At 36.7% G+C, this 25,391-nt stretch overlaps 1 long non-coding RNA gene across 2 annotated transcripts in view; it reads right to left on the bottom strand.

The window, feature by feature from the left end:
* Positions 1–1,598: 1,598 nt before the first annotated feature.
* LOC141378199 (uncharacterized) overlaps positions 1,599–25,391 on the bottom strand; it is a 58,089-nt gene continuing 34,296 nt past the window's right edge. The window contains exons 4-6 of one of the 2 annotated variants that reach the window (XR_012392080.1): positions 24,035–24,184; positions 2,402–2,516; positions 1,599–2,309 (exon numbers count right to left, since the gene is read on the bottom strand). This is a non-coding gene — a long non-coding RNA (uncharacterized lncRNA). Of the gene's footprint in view, positions 2,310–2,401; positions 2,517–3,631; positions 5,496–24,034; positions 24,185–25,391 lie in introns of those variants that run through there. The other variant, XR_012392079.1, reaches the window with a different exon arrangement.

The following is a 25,391-nucleotide window of genomic DNA, read 5'->3' as shown; positions in this document are numbered from 1 at the left end:
TAACAGGAACCCTTATTTTCAAGAGAGCAATTTTGTGAGAGAGAAAGCGAGAGGCAGAATGAGAAGAGGTGAAGCAGTGAGAGACTTCTGACCGGGAAAAGCTTGGGTCCGGTAATTTTTAAAATCACATAGTTTGTTTAACTTTTTTTGTCTTCCCTTGCCCTGGAAAGTCCCATCTCAATGTTTTATTTCTTTCGTTGTGGTCCAATCTCTTTCTCTTATCTAGCTCTGTTGTTCTTCAACATCTCTTTCTCATTCCACCCCCTTCCAAACCCTCCAACTCCAGAGCCAAATGCATGTGGAGACATCTCTATATCCCCCATCTATCTCTCCTTTCCTCCTGCCCTGCCTCCTTTCCTTTTTCTTTGCTTTGCTTTCTTTTCCTGTGCACAGAGGGGAAGCCGGCTGCCAGTTTTAGTCTGCCGAAGGGTTTATTCAAATTAGAAACGCTTCAATCTCCTTATCCCCTCTTCTCTCCCCTCATACAAGCACTCACTCTCTCACCTGCTTTCCGTGGCTCTCGTCTTCCCTCCGAAGTCCCCAGAGCCCTGCTAGTTTAGGGGGACAATGTTTGTGGGGAACTGGGAGATGAGGGGAAGGAGAGGTTAGGAGGAAATCTGGGAGGGAGCAGCATGGAGGGCTTTCAGATTTGTCTGGAGGGACCTGTTTGCCCTTCAGTTTTCTTGTCTCTCTTTCACGTTCTCGAGCTGTTATGAGTGTTTACATATTCCCTTCAGCAAATTCCCTTCTTGTCAAGTTCTGTACACTTTTAAAGTTTAGTCCTTAAGTGTTTCAGTTTTCCCAGATCTGCCACACTTGATGCTCTATTTGGTTTCTTTTTGACTGGCTGTCAGTCAAGAAGAGGGGACTCAAGAGGTCAGTCAACTCTAAACTTTTTTTTTTTTCCTTTTTTGTTTTTTTTCTCTTCGTTCTTTTCATCCTTTTACTTATCTCTTTGTGAGTATAGAAAGGTTTCATTGGTCTCGGGCAGGGGTTTCAAACTCAATTTCTGGAGGCCCGCAGCCTTGTAGAGTGTAGTTCCAGCCCTGCTTCAACACACCTATCTGTAGGTTTCAAACAAGCCTAAAGCACTCAATTAGTTTATCCAGGTGTGTTTAATTAGGGTTGGAACTAAACTGTGCAGACCTGTGCAGTTTGACAACTGTGGTTTAGGGTCATACTTTAAAACAAATGCTTCACAAAACTGAACGCTAACTACATCATTCTTGTTTCACATACACAAAAACAAAGGTCAGGGTTAGTAAATAATGACAGTACTTTCACTTTTGCATAAAATATCCTTTAAAATGTTAGCAAAAAGATTAATAGAAATAACTCCATTTGAAACAGGAGGTGTAATTCATAAATAAATGTAGTGTTCTGAGCATGGACTGTAAAAGATATGGACATAGTATATGTGACATCACCCATAGATTTCTGAAGAGCGCAAGTGAAACTACAAATAGGCATGGCCAACCGTTGCTATTTGGTTCGCGAGTCATCACACTGGCCGGGGCTGACCAAAAAAGGGCAAATAGGTGAAGTGTGAGTGGAGCTACACACGGCTGCTAGCATTTTGCTTAGATGGGCTTTTGTTTGAGAGAAACACTAAATACTTTATTACCTGTGACTAGTTTGTGTTCTGACCACATGTGCTGGGTTGTACACTATAACACTAAAGTGTTTATTCTTTTAAAAGCACTGTTGTAATACATTGAGCCACTAAAGATTGTTTTTATGACTTTTTTCCATGGGAGGAAAACGTAAATAACTCCCAAACACTTCAAATATAGTCGGTGTTAGTAAATGTAAGACTATCCAGGCATAACACTGTATGACAATGTTTCAGTTTACTGTTCTATAGCCTACAGCTAATCAATCTGTCAGATTCTGGAAAGCATTCAAGTTCTAAAGAAAAGTATTAATGATAAATGATCTTAATTAAAACAAATGGATTTATAGAGATGGTATATACGTATGTAATTTCCCTCACCTGGGAAATGGAGGACACTTGAATGGTTTGTGAGCACAATTATAACATAATAAAAACGTAACGGGTGAGTTTAAAAAAAAATCCACCCCTCCTCACAGTTGTCATAAAGATTATTACTACCTATATGCACCAAAATCATCTTTTTTACCCAGCTGTGAACATGTTTTTATCAGCTGTAAAAGTTTCCAATTTAGCATAGCAGTCAGTGAACATTCAAACTTCCTGGAGCCAGCCCACAAAGGCCAGTCGATGAATTGCAGCTTCTGTTACTTCCGTGTTGGCTTCACGAGGAAGAGCGGGAGGTTGCCGCTTGGTTCTGAGTAGACATGATTGCTTTATGAAATTATCCAATTTAATTTAGGCTTTATTCATGAACATTGATCAGTGGACATTGAAACATAACTATACCTGCTTGATGCAGAAAATCAAACCTCATTGGTGCTGTGTGACAATGAAGAATGGACCTCATTGGTTCTTGTGCATCAAGCAATCATGATTGAGCTTCCATGACCAAATCTGAATGCTATAAACATAGTGTGCTAATCAGTGTTTTTTTTTTTTTTTTTAAAAGGGCTATATGCACAGTTAGTGTATTTCAGCCAATGAAGAACTTCTGGTAAAAGCTTAATGTGACTATTTTCAATTTTATACAGTCTTTTTACAGCATCAATGTTGTAATTTAGTTGTTCAAGCATAAACAGAGACAAAAAGTCGTTTAAACGCAAGCGCCGTCATCAGCAGTCTACTGCAGAAACTGAAAATACTGGGGTAAAATTAATTTCCTTCTTTTAAAGACATGGCACAGAAAAATCTAATTTATTGCTATGCTTCTGGTTTGATCTAACACCCACTTTATATTTTACACCAGCCAAGTAGTGAAGATCGCAGATTTTTTTTAAAGAAATCAGATCTTAAATGCAGCAATTTTGTACTGGATGACAATTAACTGGAAACCCTTGGGCTGACTGACTAAAATTAAAAGCCTGTGCATATACTCCATTCTGTTCATTTTATATAGAGACTGTGTATTTTCAGAAGAATTTGATTAAACCCTGAAAGGAAACCAGCCCCCCAGGACTAGGATTGGTGACCCCTGGTCTAAAGACATGTGGTACAGGTGAATTGAATAAGCTAAATTGTCCGTAGTGTAGGTGTGTGTGAATGAATGTGTATGGGTGTTTCTCAATGTTGGGTTGCACCTGGAAGGGCATCCACTGTGTAAAACATATACTGGATAAGTTGGTGGTTCATTCCGCTGTGGCAACCCCTGAATGATGAAGGGACTAAGCCGAAAAAGAAAATGAGTGACTGAATGAACATATTGGACATGCGTCTTCGATTCCATTATATGACCAGTGGGAATGTGAATATTTTTTGCACTGCTTACAATAACTGAAAGATTAACCCCATTCAAGTCATTATACAAATGAGCCTTTGAGGCCTCAGCTGGGCCCCTGGGCCTGTCATATGCAAAGCAGGAGATGTGTTCTGTTTATCATATGGAGACATGATCATTAATACAGAAGGAGTAAGTGCTTATAATCATCCAACTGTGTTTGAATATATAATTTTACCTCAGAGGATATTTTTTTATATACTTCAAATAATGTTTGTGACAATAAAGCAAAATGAGTTCTTGCCACTTTAAAACCTTTATGGCTTCATTTAACATTCTGCGGTTCAGTTAAACATATGGCTTTGGTCATTGATAGCCCCTTAATCCCTTAAGGATTAGTCTTTACATAAGAGTTAATTGATAAAACAAGCCACAAATTCCTCTCAGATGCAGAACTTCAAAACATAGAGCTGGCATTGATTTGCCTAGACATCCTAATCACTCAGAATGGACTTCTATAGTCATTAGAGCACTTGTGGAGATTTGTAATTCTGATGTACATTGTAATTAAGAGGCATAAGACTTAATCACAATTCAAGTTCATTGACAGTGTGACTGTAGTTGCTTATAGAGAGCTGCAAGTGCATTGAGCCACATTACTTATTCACTAAAGATTTTTCATATATAAATATGAATATGGTTATCAGTAAAACAATATATCATGAGGTGCACTAGGAGAAAAAAACAACATAAAACTAAATAATACTCTCGTTTTTTCAGGTTATAAAGTTGTTTGTTTGGAGTTTATTCCTCCACTTTGGTAAGTCAGTAAACTCTTTTTCCCCGCCTCGGTTCTAATCTTAATCGCTATGTGAAATTAACGCCGTTTGCATAAATATTTAAATAATTTTCCTAAAGAATTATACGTTGTCTTGTGCTGCTTGCTTTTGATTGATGTGTGTTTATGATTCGTTCCGCTTAGAAATTCCTACAACATTTCTTTCCTGATAATATATCAATTTATCAGCTGAGGTTTTATGTTAATTTCCGCCCTCCCCCATACAAATACCCATCATAGTCCAATACCATCTCGAGCTAATTAAGCAAGTGTTAATTAAAAATGTTGGAGAGTATGAGCGCGAAGAATTGTTATGGAAACGTTGAAGTTAATCAAGCTTTCAAATTATTGATAACATCCTGAGAACGCTGATCGATTGGGAAGACATTAAGAAGCGAAATAAAGCAGATATTTGCATGCGAGAGAGGGAGAGAGCTGTATTTTATGCCTTGTGTGTTTTGTCAGATTTAATTTTCTTACACTGCCGTACATTTTTGTAAGCTATTAACCGAAAGTTTCTCACAATCACCTACATATTTTGTCCCTGACCTGCGCCGGCTAAATTGAACATGACTCCTGAGATGCAATGGGGAAAAAAAATCACACTCACTTACAGCTATGCAAAGGCCACTCGGTTAAGTCTTTGGAAATTAATATTTCCTCGTCTCCTGTACATGCTCACATTTAATCTAGTTGTGCTTATACGCTTTCACCCTTTGAGTGTGTGCTTGTGTGTCGTGTGCTTACAGGCCCGCTTCATCATTCAGCCAGCGATAGCAGCAATTCACCCATAAAGTGGCGCTTTCGGCCATAAATAATATTCAAGTCGGTCTATTGTTAAGTGAAAAGTTGACTGGTGTTTGATATTTTTTTCTTTTTTCCTCCTTCTTTTCCACGGCGACCTCGGGTTAGGACTCATACATCACGGGATGACAGCTATAGAAAGGCCCTAAATTAGCAACTAAATCGAATATTGATCAGCTATGTGCGGCCCTTCGCGTCGCGGTTCCTTGCCGTTTCTCCAGTGGAGAGAGTGAAGAGAGGTAGCGGTGCTGGTGTTCGGAAGGAGGGGGTGAAGCGGTGGCAGTCTCTCACTGTTGTGTTTCGTTGTTGTTTTGTGTATGTGCAGTGTGAGAATTATACAGTGGTTTCAGGGGAATCAACCTTAAAACAAACAAACAAACAAACAAACAAAATAATCCCCCAAAATGTAGTTTTTAAATAACTATCATTAGCTTGAAGAAAAAAGGGTCCTTATTGAGATTGATGTTTCCATGCAGAAGCTGACGTCCATAGAACATTTTCATTGCTCAAAAGCTTCACTATATCTAAAAAAAAAAAAAAAAAAAAAAGATTGTTTAGGTTTTCAAAGTTTTTCACTACACTCAGAAAAAAAATGTTTTTGGTGATTGTTCAAACTACTTATTTAAAATGAGTTGAAACATAGCAATTCTGGAGGTTTTTGGGGGAAACTTAATTGTTGTATGTTCAATCTAATTTTTGTGTTGGATTAACATGAATGTATTGTGTGCAACCCAGAATTTTTCACAGAACTAAAAATTCTTCTGTGGCGTCATCCTTTATTAGAACCTTTATTTTTAATAGTGTGTAAATTAAATATTATAAATAAATATTTATTGTAATAAACAATGAGTTCAATTATAAATTAAAGTTAAGCTTTCTTTTAAATGCTCCAAAAAGTGGTAGGCAAAAACATAGATTTATAAGCAAATATTTCTGTGAGCCCTTTAGTTTCAGCCTCAGTCATGCTCATGGACCTCTGATTGAAAGTCTGATGTCAATTCCACACAAAACTGTTAACACTTCATAAGTTTTGAAGTTGTCCTCTGGGTGGATTCATTTTACAGGATTTCTGGCCCTGTAATTGTAAACTAATGTTAATTAGTTATTAGAGTGATTGTTGCTTTCAGACTAAATGATAATAAATGAGAAAAGAACCCTAATAAGTTTATGCACTTAAAATCAGTGGTGTCCTATTCGGCTTCTGGAGAGAGCGACTGCATGTCTTTCATGTTCTAGCTCTTCCTACCTGAATTAAACACGCCCAAATCAGCTAATCAAGCATGCTAAAAACTTCCAGATGAGTGTTAAGAGAGGTTGGGCCTACATTCTGCAAGAAAGTGTCCCTTTGGGATTGCATCCGGACACCCTTGCACTTAACAGTTGAGAAAATATGTGTAGTGTAATGCATCATTTGGGACACAACTATTGCATGCTTTTTGATGATCAGTCTTGAAGCAAACACATCATGTAAAGCCATCATATTTATCCACTGTGACAATTAGCACTCATCAAAATCAACTAAACATTTGCAGTGTAACCTACAACATGAGATTTACTTGCCAGTCTAATTGTAGGAACTTTGTTATAAGATTTTCTCAACACTAAACATGATGCTGTGATTGGTTGCTTTATATGTTGGTCACATAGCATCTGGCATTGGTTTATCAAAGCTGCTAGTCCAGTAGTAAAATGGACGGGTTCATGGATTTAACATGCAAGAAAGCGCAAGACTAACGCTCATGTGCTTTTCATAATCCATCACAATAATTCCTTGATATCCATTCACTTTCTGTTAGAGTTACATGACAGTCATTCCAAGCAGTGCAGTTTGCTCTATCCTTTTTTTGGCTAAAGGATCAGGCCTGCAGTCCTTTGGTTTAGTTTACTCTAGGAGTGCTCAAACCCAGTTCTGGATGGCTGGTGATGTGAAGAGTTTAGCTCCAACTTGCCTCAACACATTACCTGATTACCTGGCTCAGTATACAAATAGTCTACTATATAACTCACCCATCCTAAATTAGAGAGACCTGAGATAGTTGTAACCTTTTTTTTTTTTTTTTTTTACATTTCTATCTATATCTTTAAGATTTTTTAAGCCAGTGTGTTCAAAATTTAATTGAAACTAGTTACTAGTTGATTGTGCAAATGACACAATCAATGACATGATCTTTGCAGCACAAAACAAGAAAACCCACAGTTTAATTTCAAACAGAAGAAGTGAAATGTTACAACTCCCCTTATAGTCTGAGTTAATTGTCACATACTCTGTGGTGAGACGTAACATGATGATTTCCACAGAAGATGAAAAGTTATAAAAGAAGAAAGAATTTTAAAGTTTTTTTTATTATTATTATTTTTTTAGAAAACTCGTTTTCAGTATATTTGGTCCATGTCTTGTGTGTTACAAAACTGTGTAAATGTGCATCAGCTTCAACACCTGAACATTATTTGTGTGTGCAGGCTTCATGAGCCAAGTCAAACAATGAACCCAAACTCCTTTCGCTTATAGAAGACCTATAGATATACTAAAACTAAATTATAAAAAAATACAGTTGTAAATTCACTAGAGGTTGGTGGTAGCATTTCACTAAATTAAGAGTTTCAAATTAAGAGTTTTGTTACAACTGACCTGAAGTCTTGTAGCCATCAATTTGCTCACCTTACAGCTAACAGCCAAAAATGAGCACCAACAACATTCATCCCTCCTTGATTTTCTTAGTGAAGTTAAATAAAGGCTTGGTAGGCAAAAAAAAGTAATGGTTTTTAAAGGTACTGTTGGGACTCCTCTATTCAATAGATAGCTCGGCATATTAAGCCTACAGTCACAAAGATTAGAGTGATAGTTAAATCTAGCTATTTCAATTAAGACAATTAACAAAAATTAGGCAATATATACCAAAACAACAGTTTGAGACAGTAATCCATGCTTTTGTGACCACTCGGTTAGATTACTGTAATGCACTGTATCTGGGGAGTAGCAGGTCAGCTATTGCCTGTTTGCAAATGGTACAAATAGATGGCAGCAATCCTGTTAACAGGTCACAAATATGAACAAATTTCCCCCGTGTTAGCTTCGCTTCATTGGTTCATTTTAGAATACAGTTTAAGATTCTTTTATTTGTTTTTAATCTCTAAATGGTCTTGCCCCACCTAATTTCTTAGAGCTGATACACCCCTATAAGCCCATTCGTTTTCTCAGGTCAGCTGATCAGCTTCTCCTAATCGTGCCAAAAACAAAGCGTAAGCTTAGAAGGGATAATGCTTTCGCTGTGGCGGGTCCTAGACGTTTGAATGATTTGCCGCTGACCATTAGACAGACCTCTTCTGTGTTCTTATTTAAACCAGCTCTTAAAACTCATTTGTTTTCGTTGGCATTTGACACCTGATCTTAATAACTAACTATTTTAATCTAAATGCATTTTTAGGTAGTTTATCTATATATAAATATATATATATATATATATATATATATATATATATATATATATATATATATATATATATATATATATATATTGTATTTTATAGACTATTATGCTTATTATTGCTGTATATTGTATTGCTGTATATTTTCTGTACAGCACTTTGGCTGACTTCTGTGTTTTTAAAGTGCTCTATAAATAAAGACTTGACTTGACAACAACATGCATTACAAAAATCTACACACAATCGACATAATAAAACTTTGATAGGTTTAACTACAAATCAGGCGTTGCTATGCCAAAATAATTTAAGTAAAATATTTCATTCCTAGTTCAAATGTTTTTGTTTCATGTATAACATCTGCTGTGTCTGTCACAGGACTCTGCTATTGTATGTAGTATGAGATTTAATGTGTGAAGTGAATGAACTTATTTAACTAGTTCCTGGTTGTAAGTGTTACAGCTGACCCCTGTTACAACTATCTCAGACCTCTTTAGGGTGGCATGCAAATGCAATGATTATTTTCGCAAACTATTTTAATCATTTAGTTTTTGTGATTTCCAATTTTTGTTTTAATTCCCAGCTTAACCATATGCATAAGATAATAACACACACTTTCACACATTTTCTGTAGCTACATTTAGCACTCTCATGGCTTTAAGTTGGTAATATTTTACTACTCGCCAAATGATCTACTTCTACTAACTATATATCATCGTTACTCATATACCATAATTGTAGTCAATGTATGCAAAAATAATTATGCAGCCCCAGTATCTCAATTAAAAGCAGCTTAATTTGCCTGCCGTTATTAATGACTGAGTGACAGCAAGCGTGGCCGCTTCTCAGCACTCCCTTTCTTAGAAAGCAAACTTTATATTATCCAATTATCTATTCACCCATGCAGACAAATCCATTCATCCATCTATTTATCTGTCCGTCCACACATCGACACGGGTCTTCCTTCATCTCCATATTATGCGAATGCTTCACTAATATCTTTGTTGAATATGAAGTTCTTGCTCAGTGAATGCTGATTGGCAGTGTTTCCAAATGATCTCTGTATCCTATTGATGTTTTTGCGCGTGCTGTTGGGAGTGGGAGGTCCGTTAGTTAAGGCGCGCTCTTGGCTCTTGGACAGTGTTTGATGAAACGATTCAGAAATCTCTCGCGGGAAGGCGCCGTGTCCGGGGCACTGCCGTCCAAACCCAAGGCCGCAGTGTAGGTGGTCAAGGTCAAGCAGGGTCACTTAGATGAGTCCACTCGCGCTCTTTTTAACCAAAGGGCCGGATCGTCAGGGTTGCCGAGTCCAGATCAAAATATCGAGTGTTGGCATCATGGTAGAACAAGCAGAGCACAGGACCGCGAAGTGCTGGAGATTACAGCAGGCTAATTGAAATGGATGCTCCTCAAGCTGAGTGCTAAATGAGGCCTCAAATATTTCTGTTGTTCACTCGAGAGATGTGTCCGGGCCATACACCGGCCCGTGTATCATCTCCCACGTAAAATATTGACCTTTGACTTTGGGTGCATTTATTTTAAAATGTGTCAAAATTCGTCAATAATTCGAATTTGCACGTAAATCAGATGAAAGACGTGAAGATGGTTCGAAAGACCCACCCCTTTGACAAAGGTCCACAATTTGTCCCATACATGTCCTCATTTTTCCCTTCTTGACTGGTATGCCATAATAAATTATAAAAAAAATACCTATGAAAATAACCCATCAAAGAAGGCTCTAAGACTTAGCGGAATCACTTGTTGGCTGTTGCTTCGGTGTGACTCCTCAAATGTTGTCTGATGAACGGTGAATGTACTGGCCAGTTTGTTATCTGCCCAATAAATGACAATAGGATAGTTTTAATTTGAAACTTTTAACAGATTCCTTTTTTCTAATGATATATAATTTAACAACTTTGTATTAAAAAAGTACTGTTTTCATGTTTCTTTATTTTAAATCGGTTATGATGACCATGATGAAAACGTGTGGTCATGATGACCATCTGACAAGCTAATCCAGCAAAAAATAGAGCTTAAAACGTCACAAAAAACAGTTAAACCTCATAATTTAATAGAAAAAAGGCGTCTCTATAACATCAAAATGCTCCACATTTTGAGAAAAAAAGAACCAATCCTTTCACCATGCTGGCTACGGGACTGTTAATCAGTGGTTTACTTAAGCACCATGGACAGCGCACTGCTTTCTTTTTATTTATTTATCCATTTTCTTTTCGGCTCAAGTAGCCTACTTTATTTATCAGTGGTCGCCACAGCAGACTCAACTGCCAACTCATCCAGCATGTTTTACCCAGCGGATGCCCTTCCAACCGCAACCCAGGACTGGGAAACACCCATACACTATCACATTCACACTCAAACACTATGGCCAATTTAGTTTATTCAGTTCAACTATAGTGCATGTCTTTGCACTGTGGGGGTACCAGGAGCACCTGGATGAAACGCACGCGAACACGGTGAGAACATGCAAACTCCACACATAACTGCCAACTGTTGCACTTTTATTATTTATTTTAAGTTATTGTATCTAGTTCACATTTTAGTTCAATTACTAACTATTGTAAGACTACATATTTACAATTTTATCTACCAACCAGAGCAGAAGTAAGTAATTTTCAAAGGTCATACGTTTTCACGCAAACGTTCGCAGATGTTTAGAGTTTTCAGAAAAAGACTGGCGCGCGCCATTGTTTTTTTTTTTTTTTTTCCTGTCACGCATTTCTGTCAGATTTCAGCCGAATGCATTGCCTGCCACTAGATGCCCTCGCCGCACATCAGCGACGTTCTTGGCTAACACTTTCAGAACTTTGCTTGAGGACAATTCCGGCAGCCATCTGTTTCTGGCAGAGCTCTGCACGCGGGGCAGGAAGCTGAATTCACAAATTTTGAGGGTGAAAGGTGTTTGTCAGCCAGTAAGGTCGTTACTGTGAATGTGCACCACTTTATTTATTTTCATTCTCGCTCCCGCCTTTCTTGAGAGCGAACAAAGTGCCGTGATCCTTCCTCTTGCAATTCCGAGTCTTAACGCGACACTTTTTCTATTATCACCCTTTGAAGCAAAATCCACATTAGTTTCCTAACATTTCTATTTCCTAATCTCCATTTACCTCGTGATTTTTTTTGGACTGGACGTTTTACACATTTCCTGTTAGCTATTTAAGTAATTAATGCTAAATGGACCAATTTTACAAAGTCTAAAAAGGAATTGAGTTTATTTAATCATTCAGTGTCAGTGTGACAGAATAATTTAGAGATATCTTTCATTTGTCATACACTTTGAGGACTCTCTTAACTTCCATCACTTAAAAAATCTATCTATCTATCTATCTATCTATCTATCTATCTATCTATCTATCTATCTATCTGTCTGTCTGTCTGTCTGTCTGTCTGTCTGTCTGTCTGTCTGTCTGTCTGTCTGTGTCTTTGTCCGTCCGTCCGTATATCTCTCTATCCATCCATGCATCCATCCGTCTGTCCGTTTTTTCATCCATCCATCCATCCATCCATCCATCCATCCATCCATCCATCCATCTATCTATCTATCTATCTATCTATCTATCTATCTGTCTGTCTGTCTGTCTGTCTGTCTGTCTGTCTGTCTGTCTGTCTGTCGTCTGTCTGTGTCTCTGTCCGTCCGTCCGTCTATCTCTCTATCCATCCATGCATCCATCCGTCTGTCCGTTTTTCCATCCATCCATCCATCCATCCATCCATCCATCCATCCATCCATCCATCCATCCATCCATCCATCCATCGATCTATCTATCTATCTATCTATCTATCTATCTATCTATCTATCTATCTATCTATCTATCTATCTATCTATCTATCTATCTATCTATCTATCTATCTATCTATCTATCTATCTATCTATCTATCTATCTATCTATCTATCTATCTATCTATCTACCTGTGTGTCATTTAAACACATCTAACTACAATCTAGTGTATTTGTGTTTTTAGGCCCTTTGGCAAAGGTGCAGATAAAGTGGAGTAAAGTGTGAAGAGGGACCTAGAGGGAGACAAAGACATTCACACACAGTGGAATTATAGCCGTGCCTGTCACAAAACAAGAAGTGAATCAGAGAGAATCACTGCGGAGTAAGTAAAGGAAACCAATACCCCATAGGGTGAAGTAATACAAACAGAGAGCCAGATTATAAGGAGGGGGATGAAGTGACTGAGAATGAGAGAGAGTGAGGGAGAAGGAAGAGATGAATGAAAGGTAATTGCATTAGAAAGAAAAGAAGGCCAGAAGGAAGGAAATGATTAGAGGAAAAGAGACTGATAGCCGATAGAGAGGGAGTGGGAGAGATGGACAGAGAGAGAGAAAGAGGGTGGGGTGAGGGTGTTCATTTGCTTCTTTCATTCAATACACACTGACACTCCTTCAGTGTCAATACAGAGTGTATGTGTCTCCTCTGAGCACACTATCTAGGTAACTTGTCTCTGTTAGTTATTGCACTGTTTGTTGAGTTTTATGCACTCTTAAAAAATGTAGATTCTTTATTGACATTGATGTTTACACAAAGAGCGGTTTTCATTGCAAAACAGTTATTTTTAGTATTTTTATAAGTTTTTTTTGGATCTTTAAATTTTTTTTTCTGAAAGATTCTTTGAAGAGCCAACCATGAATCTTTTCTAGTATCAGTGAAAACACATTTTATGATTTTTTTTTCTATCTATCTGTATATCAAAAAATGCCCTGTGTATTTACACGTTCCGGCCACTTTATTAGGTACTCCTGTCCAACTGCTCATTAACGCAAATTTCTATTCAGCTAATCACATGGCACCAATTCAATGCATTTAGGCATGTAGATATGGCCAAGACAATCTGCTGCAGTTCAAACTGAGCATCAGAATGGGGCTGAAAGGTGATTTAAGTGACTTTGTACGTAGCATGGTTGTTGGTGCCAGATGGGTTTGTCTGAGTATTTCAGAAACTGCTGATCTAATTGGATTTTTACACACAACTATCTCTAGGGTTTACAGTGAATGGTCCGAAAAAGAGTAAATATCCAGTGAACGGCAGTTCTGAGGGTGCAAATGCCTTCTTGATGCCAGAGGTCAATGGAGAATTGCCAGATTCAAGTTGATAGAGAGGAAACAGTAACTTAAGTAAGAGATTCGCATCATGGATGTGCAGCCGGCAAATCTACAGCAACTGCGTGATCCTATCTCTGAAGAATATTTCCAGTACCTTGTTAAATCTATCCCATGAAGGATTAAGGACGTTTTGAAGGCAAAAGGGGCTCCAACCCAATACTAGTAGCGTGTACCTAATAAAGTGGCCGGTGAGTGTATGTAACAGAAATCAAGTTAGAGAGCAACCTAAAATTGGCCAAATTGTGAGGTCACTCTTTTAGTTCTATTTGAAGTTTCATGAGTTGCATAAAACCTCAATTAAAAAAATGGGACAATATGGAAAACGCAAATAAAAAAGTAAGTAGTGATTTAGGGCTAATAATCAGGTAAATTGGTAAAATAATGAGGTAATTCGAAACAGGTGATGTCAACAAGTGATTGTAATTATGATTTGGCAAAAGCAGCATCCAGGAAAGATCTTGTCCTTTAAGAGCAAATATGGGCTGAGGATCACCAGTTTGCCAGCAAATACATGGGAAAATGATTGAAATGTTTAAAGACAATATTCTTTAAAGAAAGACAGCAAGACAATTGGATATTTGACCCTTAACAGTGCATAACATAATTAAAAGTTTCAAAGAATCTGGTGGAATTTCAGCTTGTAAAGGACAAAGGCACAAGCCTAAGCTAAACACACGTGATCTCTGATCCCTCAGGCGGCACTGCATCAAGAAATCTCATTCATCTATAAGTGATATCACCACATTGGCTTAAGACTACTTTGGCAAACTTTTGTGCCACATAACGTAGTTACATTCACAAATGCCAGTTAAAACTGTTCTGTGGCAAAAGGATGCCCTATGTTAACAGTGTCCAGAAACACAGTACACTTTTCTGGGCTCGGAAACATCTGGGATGAACTATGACACATTGAAAATGTGTACTGTGGTCAAATAAATCATTATTTCCAGCCTGATCTCATGAGGAAACCTAAGTATTTTACGTTTTTTCAGTTTAGTGGCTAATTCGTACGAATTTGTACAAGTTCAGTCGTATGAAAAGGTACGATTTTAAAAAGTAGGCGTGGCACCCAACCCAACACCACCCCTAACCCCAACCATCATTGGATGATGAGCAAATCGTACTAAATTTTATAAATTAAATCGTTAGAATTCATGCAAATTAGCCAGTAAATCAAAAAGTTACAAATTGCTGTGAGATTGCGTTGGTATTTCAGTTTTTTTCTCCGTTTTTTTTTTGAGAAATGGATGTTGCGTGCTCTGGACCAAAGAAGAAAAGGATCATCTAGACTGTTATCAGCAACAAGTCCAAAAGCCAGGGTCTGTCATGATATAGGGTTGAGTGAGAGTCCTTGGCAAAGCTAATTTGCACTATTGTGATAAGTACATAGAGATTTTGGAGCACAATATGTAGATGGCTTTTGCTGGAACCCCCATGCATATTTCAACAAGACAATGCCAAACCACATTCTCCACACATTACAAAGTCCTAGCTCTGGAGGAAGAGGATACAGGTACTTGACTGGCCTGCCTGCTGTCCCGACCTGTCTTCAATACAGAATGTGTGGTGCAATTTGAAGACCATACTGTTGCCCAACTTAAGACTTGTTTGCAGGAAGAATGGGACAAAATTACACCAGAAACACTTGGTGTCTTTAGTCCCTAAAAATTGTTTAACTTGTGAAAAGAAATGGCAATGTTACAAAGTGGTATAAGCCTTGCTGTTCCAACTTTTTTTTGTAAAATTGGAATGTGTTTATTTTGGAAAAATAAAATAAAATAACGAGGAACACTTGAAATATTCTTATTGTTATGTTGTTATTATTACAGTAAATAATTGTATTGTCTATAATGAACTACAAGTCAAAGTAAATTTAGAAATCACTACTTTCTTTCTTAATTGGCATTTTTCCTTACTATCACAACTTTTTCTGATTTGGGGCTGTAAAATTAGAAGAATCACTTTCAAAATACATAAACATTTTTGGTATTACTTTGAAATCTGGTGGTAATTTCTGAGATAGTCTGACAAATGTATTTAAATATCAGCCAACCTTTTCACATTGCAAGATGAGTCATTCTAAAGTGCCTGAAACCCTCAGACCACAGTTTGACTAGATGTAGGCCAAATGATAGTAATTTTAGCCATAGTAGGAGCAGTTGGACTTTACCAATCTAGGATCTCTTCCGTACTTAACTTACAGCTACAATGTTGAATTGATTGGCTTTAGAGATTCTCTGTGTTATTCTGCCTTTTGGAGCATTCGTCTTTTGTGGATGACCAGCCTTTTGGGGGACTTGAATGAGTCCGCCACGTTTATTATTTTCAGACATAACTCCAAGTTATTGCTATTTTAAACACCACTTTTAACCTCAGGTAAAGTCATGTTTCAGACCTGTAATTTGAAAGTGGTGTTAACATCGCATTTTACCCAGAGTTATGAAACCCTGCTGTGGAGCATGCAGGGGTAGTACTGCATTTGTGTTGTTAACCCCACATTGCGGTCCTAAATATGTTCAGTGTAAAATGGAGCAGTGTTTCCTTGCATTGTTGCTGCTGGACACTTAGCAACTTGGCAGCCAATCATAAATTGGCTTAAAATGTGTGTGGTGTAAACCACAGCTACTGAGTGGTAAAGTTTAGTAAAAAACTTCAAAAGTAAGAAATGTCAAAGAATGGTGGCCTGATGCTCATCTAATCTCTGACTGTGACAATGCAAATACCTAATATTAAAATGTTAACCTGGGGTTTATGTATACAGTGTAAAACATTTGTTATAATGTACTATATTATTAATTAACCCCAGTTATAGTACTATGTGCAGTGTGAATTGTGATTACAGCTAACCCAGGAATTTGTTTATCCAGGTTTAGGATGACCTCACTGGCCATTTTTAGGTACAACTATCCAACAGTTTGTTGCTTTTTAATGCAAATTTCTAATGAGCCAATCACATGGCAGCAACTCAGTGCATTTAGGCATGTAGACATGGTCAAGACAATCAGCTGCAGTTCAAACCGAGCATCAGAATAGGGAAGAAAGTTGATTTAAGTGACTTTGAACGTGGCATAGTTTGTTGGTGCCAGACAGGCTGGTCTAAGTATTTCAGAAACTGCTGATCTACTTTGGTTTTTAAGCACACCCATCTCTAGGGTTTACAGAGAATGGTCTGAAAAAGAGAAATTATCCGGTGAGTGGCCAGATTGGTTCCAGCTGATTGAAAGGCAACAGTAACTCAAATAACCACTCGTTACTACCGAGGTCAGCAGAAGAGCATCTCTGAATGTAGAACACGTTGAACCTTAAGGCGGTTAGGCGACAGCAGCAGAAGACCACACCGGGTGCCACTCTTAAGAACAGGAAACTGGGGCTACAATTTGAACAGGCTCACCAAAATTGGAGAATAGAAGTTTGGTAAAACGTTGCCTGGTCTGATGAGTCTCGATTTCTGCTGCAACATTCGGATGGTAGGGTCAGAATTTGGCATTAACAACATGAAAGCACGGATCCATCCTGCCTTATATCCATGGTTTACGCTGGTGGTGGTGGTGCAATGGTGTGGGGGATTTTTTTATTGACACACTTTGGTCCCATTAGTACCAATTGAGCATTGTGTCAACGGCCTCAGCCAACCTGAGTGTAGTTGCTGACCATATCCAACTCTTTATGATCACAATGTACACATCTTCTGATGGTTTCTTCCAGCAGGATAACGCACCATGTCATAAAGCGTAAATTATGTCAGACTAGTTTCTTGAACATGACAATGAGTTTACTGTACTCTTATGGCCTCCACAATCACCAGATTTCAATCCAACAGAGCACCTTTGGGATGTGGTTGAGATTTGCATCATGGATGTGCAGCTGATAAAATATTTCCAGTACCTTGTTGAATCTATGCCACAACAAATTAAAGCAGTTCTGAAAGCAAAAAGGGGTCAAACCCTGTACTAGTAAGGTGTACCTAATAAAGTGGCGGGTGAGTATATATATATATATATATATATATATATATATATATATATATATATATATATATATATATATATATATATATATATATATATCTTAGTAACATTTGGATATCGTATTTTTATGTTGCGTATAAAAATTGGCAAAAAAGAAAAAAACATGAAATGGAAATGGCTCAAACTGCATTTTTTGGGATTTTCATTAATTATGTTTTTACATTGAGTATTGAGGAGTAATGTCAGGTATTTTTTTAATAATAGAAAGTGTTAGTGTTTGAAGGCTAGAGGAAATCTATGTTTTTGGCAGTAAAAACTTATCTATCACAATTCTAAATTCTTTTAAAATTCCAACTCTGTGCATTTTGTAAAATAAGCCATGTTTTGGAGTCCCCGCACCAAGTTGTAATAGCATCTAATGGAACAACCTCTGGCCTCTGACCCTCAACATCCATTTTCCACTTCAGCATCATAATCTTCCCTAAATCAAGCATTCACATTTGAGCCAGTTCATTTATTTTGGCAACTGTTTAGTATGAAATAACAGTAATCATACCAAATACTGAATGTCTTTTCTGTGTGTGTGTGTGTGTGTGTGTGTTTCTGTGTCTCTTCTCGCTCTCCTTTTGTCATTGACCTTTGGACCTCGTCTCTGTCTGCATATTGACTGTTGGACTGCGAGTCACTTGAGCTGCCTGTCAATACTTACCTGGTTTAGACACCCTGAGAGCTGTGCTCATCAAGAGACACACACACATAGAGAGAGTGAGAGAGAGCTTTTATTATATTATTTAGTGTCATTTTTAAACTAAATCTGTGCTCGAGATTATTATTTCACAGACATATTTGCCGTGACCTTTGCAATACCTGTACGTCACTTGTACGTCGCACAGCTCTCTATGTGAGGCTGTTTTACAGTCTGCTCCACCTTCTCCACGCTCTACCTCTCATTCCTTCTCTCCCTCTTTCCTTTTTACTCTTTTCATTTCCTTTAATCTCTCACTCCCTCCTGTTTCTCCCTCGCTGTCACTTTGATTTCCCTATCCACTGGCCTGTGCTCTGTGTGTGTGTCTGAGTCTGGAAAAGACAGACTGCTGAAATATGTTTAACGGCTGCTGTTGTTGTGGTATATACATATGGAACTGTAATATTGTGGTACGTGCATATGATATTTTAAAATTATATGCAGATCGTATGCATAAATTACAGCCTGCGCCTTGTGATTGACTTTATGAATTTCTATTGGTTTTGTATGCTGTAATGCTGTAGTTTTAAGGAGGAAAACAAATGTTGGCAGAGTAGTTCAGTTGGAATGAAATAAAATAAAAATGTAAACATATTTGAGAGCAAACTGTAAATGTTTACAATTGAAATAAATAAAAAAAAATAGCTACCTCAACAATGATTCTCTGCTGAATAAACACTGCAATGGCAAAGAAAATGTTGTAATCAGAATTATTAGCTCCCCCTGTTTATTTTGCTTCCCGATTTCTTTTTAACGGAGAAAAGATTTTTTTCAACACATTTCTAAACATAATAGTTTTAATAAACATTTCTAATAACTGATTTATTTTATCTTTGCATGATGACAGTAAATAATATTTGACTAGATATTTTTAAGACACTTCTATACAGCTTAAAGTGACATTTAATGGCTTAACTAGGTTAATTATGGTAACTTGGCAGGTTAGGGTAATTAGGCAAGTTATTGTATAGTGATAGTTTGTTCTGTAGAATATCAAAAATATAAATTAAAGGTGCTAATAATTTTGACCTTAAAATGGTTTATAAAAAAATTAAAAAGAATGCAAAATGAAGAACTGCTTTTATTCTAGCCTAAATAAAACAAATAAGACTTTCTCCAGAAGAAAAAATATGATCAGACATTCTGTGAAAATTTCCTTGCTCTGTTAAACATCATTGGCATTTAATAATTCTGATTGCAACTGTATGTCGAATTAAAATCTAATAACGATTAATGCAGTAAAAGAATATGACTATATGAATAATTATATGAATATGAATAATTGTATTAAACAGTAAATTTGTTATTAAGTAATTATAATACTAGCAATCATTTATAATAAGGATTATTATTAGTAATGTTGTTTTTGTTGATATCATTACTATTACTATTTAATCTATTAAAGAAATTAATGCAATAATAGAATATGACATTGTATTGAACAATTAACTTGCTTTTAAGTAATTTTAACACTAGCAATAATATAATAATAATAATAATAGTTATTATTGTTGTTTTTATTATTATTATTAATTTTTAATCTTAAAAATGAATGCAATAATGAATATGACTTGTGAATAAATGAATAAAAAAAAATAATTCTTTTGAACAGTAAATTCGTTAGTAAATAATTATAATACTAACAATAATATAAAACAATAATAATTATTGTTGTTTTTTGTTGTTGTTATTATTAATATTACTATTTAATCTATTAAAAATTAATGCAATAAATTATTATGACTAATTGTTTTGAACAGTAAATTAGTTAGTAAATAACTATAATACTACTACTACTAATAATAATAATTATTATTGTTGTTTTTGTTGTTGTTATTATTATGATTCTTGCTATTTAATCTATTAAAATGAACTGAATAAAGGAAAATGACTAATTGTAATGAACAATAAATTTGTTAGTAAATAATTATAATACTAACAACAATAATAATCATTTTCCCAGTTCTGGGTTGCAGCTGGAAGAGCTGTAAAACATGCTGTATAAGTTGGTGGTTCATTCTGCAGTGGTGATCCCTGATGAATAAAGGGACTAAGCTGAAGGAAAATTAATAATAATTGTAATAATTATTGTTATTATTAATAATTTGTTGCTGTTGTCATTATTATTATTATTATGGTGACTAATCTAATATAAATTGATGCAATAAATATGACTAATTGTATACTAACAGTAAATTTGTTTGTAAATAATTATACTACTACAAATAATAAATAAAAATATGAAAAATTATTATATACAAATATAATAATATGTCATTTTTATATACAAATATTTTTTAACTTATTAAATGTTAAACATTTTATTTATTTATTTATTTATTTATTTATTTGCATTTGATGAGAGGCAGTGTTTTTTAAATTGATTACATAAAATGAAACACATGTAATAAAATACTACATAGTAATGTAATACATTTTACCTATTTGAATTTATAAATATGTGAAGTAATTAGAACATGAATATGTTCATTATATCAATCAAGTGGACATATTATTAGAATTTTACATTTAAAACTATAAAACTACAACATTTTTTTACAGTGCATTACCCAATGTCACCTTAATAAAACCGGCCTCCATTCTCAGGCCACACATCCCCTCCCACTTCTTTTCCAATCTTTTACATGGATTTGAATTTATATTTATATGTATGCATACAGCTAAGCGAGAGCCATGCATCTCTCTCTGAATGTGTGCATTTATATTAAAGTGGACAGAATCTGCAAGGCCCACAGAAATGCTGGGACTGAGAAGGGCAGAGCATCAGCGTGCGGGTGTTGTGGTGTATATATATATAAGTGTGTGTGTGTGAGTGTGTGTGTAGATGGGGGGAGAGGCAAAGGGTCCCCCTCTTGTAGACAGTTTGACTGATGACATGCATTAAACAGTTAATCTGTCTGATTGAATGTTTGCTTCCTCCAAATTGAAACATTAAACAACAAGGCGAGAAGCGGGAGGGAGGGAGAGGCCGAGGAGGAGAGCGGGATATGGCTTCATCTACTCCCCAAATCATGCAAAGAACCGCCTGGAATATATAATATGGGAGAGCGAGAGCCAGAGGAAGAGGGAGATTGGAAGGGACAGTATGTGTGTGTGTGTGTGTGTGTATGTGTGTGTTGCAGGGAAGGACGGGGAGTAAGTGAAGGGGAAAGCGGCCGGACAGGAACCAGCAATGAGAATGATGGCATGGTAAAAGATGGTGTGAAATGAAGGAAAAGTGTGAGAGGAGGGATTGATATGAAGTATTTTGAATGTGGGGTAGGGTAAAAACTTGATCATTTTTACAAGCCTGAAAGTTGAGTTCCTTCTAGATTTGTCAAAACATTTACATTTGTGAAATCAGGAGGTTACAATTTTTTGATAAACCTTTTAAATGTCAAAAATTTTTACATTGAAGTTTTACATTAATAATAAAAAAAATTCAGACAATAATTAAAATAATAACAATATAAATGATCAGTCAGGTTAAGCTTGTGGAATTGAAAGAAACTGTTCACCCCAAAATAAAAATGACCTCATAATTAACTCTCCCTCAGGCTATCCTCTGTGTATAAGATTTTCCTTTTTCTGTTGAACACAGTTGGAGTTTTAACATTTATCCTTTCATATTACTGATGTTGGATAGTGACCTTTTTTAGGCTTCTAAAAGCATATAAATCTGTCATAAAACTATCCTATACACCGCCAGGGGGTTAAAAGGTGCAGTAGGAGATCTGCCAAAATGCTATCCGTCAGCATAATAGCATTGAAAACACAGACCCTCCCCTGTCGTCCAAAGCCACGCCTCTTGAAATCATTCATTCATTCATTCATTCATTCATTCATTCATTCATTCATTCATTCATTTTCTTGTCGGCTTAGTCCCTTTATTAATCCGGGGTCGCCACAGCGGAATGAACCGCCAACTTATTCAGCAAGTTTTTACGCAGCGGATGCCCTTCCAGCCGCAACCCATCTCTGGGAAAGTCTTGAAATCATGAACGTGAATATTAAAGATGACATTAGACAACCCACAAGATCATTTCATTCGCTAGTTTGAACACTTTATAATACTTTGTAATACTATAATTTTGAATTGGCATGTTTTTATGTGTAGCAAGCAAAACTTTCACTCTCTTACACACTTTGTCCTACTGTATGCTTAGTGGTTGGACGGTAGAGTGTAGGAATTACACTTATTACTAAGCCATACTTACATGCTATTTCAGACTGAATATTCAAGGTAGCATGGTAAACTTTATTGGGAGTGTCACAGGTTGTCAGTTTTAAAAAATGAACAATGTTAAAGGGCCATGAAACCCCCTCGTTTCAGCCGGGTGTTTTCACACCTCTACTTTGGAAAAAGTCAGAAAAGTGGGCGTGTCTAGCTCTGTTTAGGGGGGAGTGTCAGAGGAACTAGAGTGGGAGGGTGTGGGAGTTTCTATTTGGGCACGCGTGAGTTTCAGAGTCAAAATACACACACAGGAGAAAGTAATGGTGTTTAACCTACATGGACATCTGTAGTCGAATTATTTGCCAAATTATTAAATGTTGGACTTTAACTGCAGTTTGGCTCTTTGATTCAGGGAATTCATTCATGCCCCTCGCGACAAACAAGATATTTGATTCGAGGATCTGCTCTAAGCGTGTATTTTTCATGCAATGTTTGATACCGCACGGCGAATGAGAGAAAAAAATCCTCCGCATTTCCCGGAAACTTAGATGCACACGGCAGGTAGCGTCAGAAAGACGCGTGTGTTATTCCGGTCACAAAATGTGGTAAAAACCATACACGAGGTTAAAGTTTGGTTGTGGTGCTAACATGTTTACACTCTGTGCTATAGTTAACTTAGTTCAATACGAACAAACTGAATAAACAAAGAGCACTGGTCGCTCACTTACCAAATCTGTAGAGACAGGACAATCACCAGCAACTAGAGCCGCGTCTTTATGAAGAGAAGACTACAAGTGAATCCGCATCTCAGCGTTTGCAGATGAGAACAGCTCTCAGGTAAACAATAATCCTCCTTAGACGCGTAAGTTATTGTTGTCGAGCGTCGCGCACACTGTTAATCCACACGTGACGCCAGCTGCGCTCTCACAGAGAGAAAATGAAAACAAAACTTAAGGGCAGCAAACTATAAAAGCAACACTTCACGCTTGTTTTGCCAACACAACGTGGCGTCTCTGTCGTGTAAACACGGTGACACTAATGATTATTAATGAAGTTGTACAATAGAGCGCGCTGATTGGTTTGAACCAAGCCTTACTCATGCATTAATGCATCACACTGTAAGACGTAATAAGACACACTCTGGCACAGAAGTCCAGTCTGCATGCTGGAATACAACGCTATTATGTCATGACCGTGAAGCAGCTTCAAAAATTAGTTTCAAACCGGAAGTACGAATTTGCTTGAAATAACGCAAAAACAACCAATTTACACTTTTTAGTGAAATATAGGTGTCCTAATAGTGTTTTTAGCAGTGTGAGACACATATACGACTGTCAACAGCTCAAAAAATGTGTTTTGGTGTTTCGTGACCCTTTAATAAAAAACCAACTTCACCTCAGTAAAGCAGGCTAGGTGGAATAGTGCTATTTACTTATGTTTTGTTATTAAACAAAAAAATCGACATTATTGAAGCTGTAAAAGCTAATTAATGAAATTGAAAATATCATCGATCTTTTGCTGGAAGATTTAAGTGGCTGAACAATACTTCTGTGCATATAGCCCATTCGTAACAACAAAATCTACGTCAGCTTTGCATGACTAAAATAGTTTTAAAACAGAACATTACCTGTCTAAAAGAAATACTTCAGACATTGTGTCATCCTTCCTCCAGTGTGGAAAAGTAACTCCAATCTTGATTCAGGATTTTAAAGTTTTGATTCAGCATTTGTTTTTACTGCTGTCACTCTCTCGTGTGCACGTGAATGCGTGGCCGGATCTGTGTGAACAGGGGTCTGCAGATGAACAAATCTACATTTGTTGACAGACAGTTTGAGCTACTTATCAGAATTATGGGAAGTGTCAGCCTGATACATTTTTTAACTGGATGAACATTTTTTTGCCTCATGCCTTACCCAGAATATAAAAATAGTAATACATATAAATACATTTAGATCATTTACTTTGATCATTACTATTGGAATGTAAAAAGACTTTGAATCAGCACAACAACAACAACAACAAAAATTCTGGGGACAATCACCTACAGCACATTTAACATGTCTTATGAAGCAGATTGATGTGTTTTTTTGTGAACAAAAAAATAATTAAAATTGTTTTTAAATGATAAACTCAAATCAACTACTTTCAGTGGCTACTTCCTCAAACACGATGTTTGACACTACGCGTGGCGATGATCATGATGATAATGTACACTGATTCAAACAAATAAGGCTGTGCAAAATCTCAAGCTCTTCTCTGCTCTTCTCCTCTGACCTTTTAACTTATTCTTTTCCACTTTTAATTGGTTACTGGTGTTTCGTTATCCTTGTTCATCTATTCTCACTGAAATTTCTGCTACAAATTCAGAAGAGCATTCGGCAGCTGCTTGAAAGTCTCTGATTTGAGTTCATAATTTAAAATTGAAATATTTTAATATTAACAATAGTTTCAATATTTTTATTACAAAAATACAATGATCTGCTTGACAAGACATCCGTTTACCCTCTGGCGCCATATGGGTCGGTTGTACAATGTATTTATGTGTTTTTTTGTAAGCTTCAAAATAAGAGACACTACCCAACACTATTATACAGCACAGAAGCACCAGTATACAGTTTCATTCATTCATTTTCTTATGGCTTAGTCCCTTTATTCAAGGGTCACCACAATGGAGTGAACCGGCAACCTATCCAGCATATGTTTTACTCAGAGGATGCCTTTCCAGCTGCAACCCAGTACTGGGAAACATCCATAAACTCACATCCACACACATACACTACGGACAATTTAGTTTATTCAATTCATCTATAGCACATGTGTTTGGACTGTGGGGGAAATCAGAGCACCTGGAGGAAACTCACGGAAACACGGGAGGAACATGTAATTCAACACAGAAACGCCAATTAGCCCAGCCAGGACTCAAACCAGCGACCTTCTTGCTTTACAATTTTTCTCCATTTGTTTGGCTTATTTTTTGAAACAGA

The sequence above is a fragment of the Danio rerio genome, chromosome 16, assembly GCF_049306965.1.
Source record: "Danio rerio strain Tuebingen ecotype United States chromosome 16, GRCz12tu, whole genome shotgun sequence".
In the NCBI taxonomy this organism is placed as follows: Eukaryota; Metazoa; Chordata; class Actinopteri; order Cypriniformes; family Danionidae; genus Danio; species Danio rerio.
The sequence above is the reverse complement of the archived record's forward strand: the minus strand, read 5'-3'. Positions and strand labels throughout refer to the sequence as shown.